This window comes from Prionailurus viverrinus, chromosome C2, assembly GCF_022837055.1.
Source record: "Prionailurus viverrinus isolate Anna chromosome C2, UM_Priviv_1.0, whole genome shotgun sequence".
Classification (NCBI taxonomy): Eukaryota; Metazoa; Chordata; class Mammalia; order Carnivora; family Felidae; genus Prionailurus; species Prionailurus viverrinus.
The window spans coordinates 33,484,011-33,489,716 of record NC_062569.1 but is presented as its reverse complement, the minus strand read 5'-3'; positions in this window follow the sequence as shown (position 1 = coordinate 33,489,716).

Sequence of the window (5,706 nt, the reverse complement as noted above, 5' to 3'; positions counted from 1 at the left end):
CCAGGTCATGATCTCAGGGTTGTGAGATTGAGCCCTGAATCAGGCTGGAGCCTACTTGGGATTCTTTCTTTCTCACTCTCTCTCTGCCCCTCCCCTGCTTGCACTCTCTAAGTAAGTTAGTAAGTAAGTAAGTAAATAAGTAAGTAAGTAAGTAAGTAAATAAATAAATAAATAAATAAGCTTTTTATTTTAGGATAGTTTCAGATGTACAAAAACGTTGGGGAGATAATACAGAAGGGTTCTGTACATCCTGCATATATTAACTGTATTGTTAACATATCACATGATGTGATAAATTTGTCACAACCAATGAATCAATATTGATGGATTAATTAGAGTTGATATTTTACTCAGGTTTCCTTAGTTTTTACCTAATGTCTTTTTCTGCCCCAGAATCCTATCCAGGATACAACATTATAGATCATATATCATCATGTCTCTGTAGGCTCCTGTAGAGTGTGACAGTTTCTGATGCTCTTCTTCTTTTCAATGGCCTTGATGGTTTTGAGGAACACTGGTCTGATATTTTAATTTAAGCAATGATCCCTGAGAGAAGAGAAACAAATGAGGTAAGCCTGATTGTTCCAGGTTACCGTTTAGAGTTTCCAGCACAGGAAGGGGAAACACATAATACAGTAGTCTTCCTGAGTTGAGGAAATAATTCAGAGTTCAGGGAGACCAAATTTGCAGAAAGTCTGAGGACAGAGTACCAGGGAAGGGAAAGTTGCACAAAGAATAAAGCTAGAGAGAATTCAGGGGATTCCTCTTGCATCTTTAACTGAGTACTGATCAGGGCATGTAAGTGAAGAGACCATTCAAGCCCAGGAGAAGAACCACTGGAAATGAGTAAGCAGAAACAATTGGTTTCCATGCTAGAGTGGCAAAAGCTCTGAGCACACTGGACACTGAGTGGAGTCCTCTGAAGGGTATTGCTTAAATAGAGGGGTCAAATTGTTCCCAGATTAAGGGTGCATTGGGTCCACTGAAAGAAACTGAAAATCAATCCTTGAAAAAATCAAATTGTTTCCAGGAAATTTAACAGTGTCCCTGAATAAAGACCAGAACTATATAAAGGAATACACAAACATTCCTGTATCTAACAACATAAAAATCACAGTGACATCTCATTAAACATTATCAGGCATGCAAAGAAGCACAAAACTATAATCCATAATAAGTAGAAAAATCAATTTATTAAAAACAGCTCCAGATATGGCACAGATGATAGAATTACTAAACAAAGACATTCAGACAACTATTATTAATATACTCCATGTGTTCAAGAAGGTAGAAGAAAATGTGATGAGGACATCTATGAAAGAATTTTTTAAAGACCCAAGTTAAACTCTAGAGATGAAAAATGCAGTGTCTGAGATGCAAAATACATTATATGGGATTAACAACAAAATAACTCAGGAAAAAAGATTAGTAAACTTTAAGACATAATAGAAAGTATCCAAAATGAAACACAAAGAGAAAAGATTGAAAAAAAGAACAGAGTATTGAGTTGTGTGTCAAAATCAAGTGGCCTGGTATATGTATAATTAGAGTGCAAGGAAAAAAAAAAGCTGGGGAGGGTATAAAAATAACTGAAGAATTAACAGCTGAAAGATTTTCTAAGTATGATGAAAATTATAAACCTGCAGGTTAATATGTTTACATATGGAGCTAGTTATGATACAAAATGAAGATTCTGAACTCAGGAATAGCCAGATGTACGTTCCCAACCAGTTTTGCAATGCCTTATCTGTGCTGACTTGGTTTACTTAAGCTAAGCTTCAGTTTCCTTATCTGAAAAGTAGAGATTAAAATTGCACCAAAATACTCGTTTTTTCATGTTTTTTAATAGAAAAATATTTGCAACAACTTAATGTCTATCTGGAAGGCATGGCTAAGTTAATTATGGTACAGCTATAGCATGGAATATTATGCTGATGATAAAAAGAGGAATGTCTATAAGAATTGGTATGGAAAGGTCTCCAAGAATACTGCTGTGTGAAAAAGCACATCAGAAGGTATGATTCCATTCGGGTATTCGAAAACCTTGTATAGATAGACACATACTTGTGTCCAGATACACACAAATGGCACCGGAGGGATGCTCGCCAAATTGCCTCTGAGGGAGAGTGAGGTGTGAGAGAGGGCCAGTCTCTTCCATGTTTATCTCTGTAAACCTCTGCATTGCTTACATGTTTTACAGTGACTGTGAGATAATTTTTACAAGAAGGGAAACAGAAGCAACATGGTTGTGGGAGTGTGTCCCATCTACCTGTGCTGAAGGATGGAGGCTGAATGCAAGGCTCAAAGATCAGGTGGACTGGTGACAGTGTGAATTCAAGGAAACCATTCCCCTGCTGAAAATCCTTCTGTGACTCCCTGGTACCTGGGAAATAAAATCCAAGCTCCTGAGCAGGGCTCATAGGAGCCCATCTAATCAGGCCCTGCCTCATTTTTCTGGGTTTATTTCCTGGAGTTGAGCACACTGGAGAGCTCTTTCCCCCTCTTGCACACTGGCCAACTTTTGGTCATTCTTCTGTACTTGTATTATTTAGTACACCACCTCTTTGCTTTCTCTCTCCCTGCCCCTAACCATTTACTCCTATGCTATCTCTCACCTATACATACCTCCAGATTGGAATTTATTCAGTGTAGTGCTGCTGTGTAATCACCTGTGCATTTAGACAAAGGGGACTGATAATATTCAGTTTTGAGATCTCAGTGCCTAGTGCAGGGCCTGGTCTATAGCAGGTGCTGAATGAGTGGTGAATGAATGACTGAATGAATGAACAGAGATTTATTTATATCTATTAGTAATAGCATTTATCAGGTAAGTCTTATATTGGAAGTTTGGACTGATAACTTTTTAAATTGCTTTAATGATTTCATCTCTGAGAATAAAGAAAGCAACAAGGAGAAATTTTGGTCTGGATATAAGTCTGATGTGAAAGTTGTATTAATTTTCTAGGACTACCATAACTAAGTATCGTAGACTATGGGGCTTAAATAATAGAAATTTATTTTATCACAGTTCTAATGACTAGAAATCCAAGACCAAGGTGTCAGCAGGTTTTCTTTCTTATGAGGCTTCTCTCCTTGCCTTGCAGATGGCCACCTTCTTGCTGTGTCCTCAGATGGTCTTTCCTCTGTGCATGTACACCCTGTGTCTTTTTCCTGTTCTTATAAGGACATCAGTCATACTGGATTAGAAACAACACTAACAGCCTCATTTTAACTCAATCACTTCTTTAAAGGCCCTCTCTCCAAATAAAGTCATATTCTGAGGTACTGGGGCCTAAGACTCTAACATATGAATTTCAGAGGAACACACCTCAGCCCATAACAGAATTGCTCAAAACTTCAGAAGGAAATAGCCATTGTATTTTGGAGTTGGTGACATTAATAGACAGTATCATAGGTGTTAAATGTGTAAACCTGTAAGAAGACAGATTTAAGACAAAGACCATTCAAATAAAATCACACAGCTAGAAACTCTACCCAGGCAGATACTATGCAACAGTTTTATAGGCATGCAATATGAGGTAGTGAGACCATCATCATCGTATGTATTCCAGAAGAAGGATCTCTACATTGGGTAGGAATCATGCCAGATGACCTCTCAAGCTCTTTCCAGTTCTCCGTCTTTTAATTCTATGTTACTCAGATGCCAGATTGCAAGATGGGGAGATAAGATGAAATTCAAATCCAATCTTTTCTAAATGAAATGGGAGGTGAAAAAGGAGCCCTCTGAAAACCAAAAGTGAGGGTGGGAGAAACTGACGGGGACCGCCCACCTAGGGGGTGAAAATATAGGCAGCCAGGGGTGAGGTGGGCTTGCTTTGACTCCTGGCATGCCCCTGGAAATACCACTAGCTCCTGTGGTCTTACTTAAGAAAGAAGGTTTGTTGCATATTTTTGATGTCTTTGCTCTGGTGCCAGTGAGGATTGAGCCCTCACAGAGATCTTCTATTGCTTCTGCATTGCCTGGTTAGTACAGTCCTTGGAGGCATGCGCCTTCTGACTATCTGAAGAGGTACACTCTTGCTTTTCCTATTCAGAGCCATAATGTGAATTGGGATGAAGTATCTGATGCCCATCGCACTCAATCTGTGTTAAGAATCTGTACTTTGAAAGGAATATTGGAGCTGTTGGGAGACAGTCTGCAGGAAACAGGGCTGCTTTCTTATGCAATCCATACTGATTCCCCACCCCACTTTCTTTTTTTTTTTTTTATTGAACTGGTTACTCAGTCATACTAAACATGGAATAAAGTGAAATATATAAATATATAAAACTCAGAGTGCACGGAGTCTTTTCACTGTCAAGCTGGCTCAGATGTTCTCAAAGTTTATCAGAGAGCTTGGTTGCCCTGGTGAAAATAGCATTGTGCAGTGAAACAGAAAATAAGATGTCATGGCAAACTAAACATCTTCACTTTCTGGACAAATATCTGAGTTGACTGGACCATAGAGAGAAGCCGAGGAATGACCACAGTGGGGACGCCCAGCTTCCCTGCCCCATGCTTTGGGCCTCCCTGAGGTTCAGGTGAGCACCGACACCTGGCTCCTGCTAAAAGTTCTGGCAACTTCTGACCAGCTCAAGTCTATATTCAGGCGGCTCTTTTGTTTGTTGTGAAAGTGAAGATGTTTAGTTTGCCGTGACATCTTATTTTCTGTTCTACTGCACAGTGTTATTTTAACCAAGGCACCTCCCTGCCTCCCTGATAAACTCCCTGGGACTTGATATCTGTAAATGACTCCCATTAAAATGAATGGGTATTAAAATCAGTGTGTGTGTGTGTGTGTGTGTGTGTGTGTGTGTGTAGAAAGGATAGGGTGAAAAGTCTAGGGAAGGGAAGGGAAGGGGAGGGAAAAGTCAGGTACATCTACATTCACTTATTAGCTTGTTATTTAATCTGTGTGCAACCCCCATCTAAACGTGGGGATAACAATGCTACTGACCTCAAGGGGGCTTTTATGAGGATCAAATAAAATACTTGGATCATACCAAGCACCCCCTAAATAAAATCAAATGAGTACTGGCACAATTAAGCACTCCTTGCGTGTTAACTGTATTTTATTATTTACAAAAATGTAAGGAGGAAAAGTAGGACAAAAGAGCAAAATTTTAAAACTAAAGAACACATTGGAGATGAGAGGAAAGATCTTATTTCTTAGCAAAGATTATATCTATGAAGCCAGATTCACTCATTTATTTGTTCATTCATTCAACAAACAAGGGCAAACACGTATGAAGCACTAACAAAAGTAGGTAATGCAGGAAGGTAGTAAAAACTGTCGGTGCTCCACTAATATCCCCGTGAGTCCTTTACTGTTTTCCTGCATGCTATTTCCTTGGATACTTTCATCCCTAACAGCTAGAACTTGGGCCTTTTTGTCAGAGGAGTTCCCTCAGGTACCTTAAAACTCACTTTGCCAGAGGCCCCCAGAGCACCTAAGGTGCTTGAGGATTTTCATCCCATTGGGAGCAGATCTTGACTGAGGGATGACACTATTGCTTCCCTTCCTTCTTTTCCTTGGTCCCCCTTCCCCAATCCCTTACTGGTTTTTCCTGACACCATATCCTAATGAATCAGTTTAGCATGGATTCTTATCTCAGACTCTGTTTCTTGGGAATCTAGTCTAAGACAAGAGTGTCTCCAACTTATAATTTTTTTTAAAAAAGGTTTGTAAATCAATTTGGAAATAA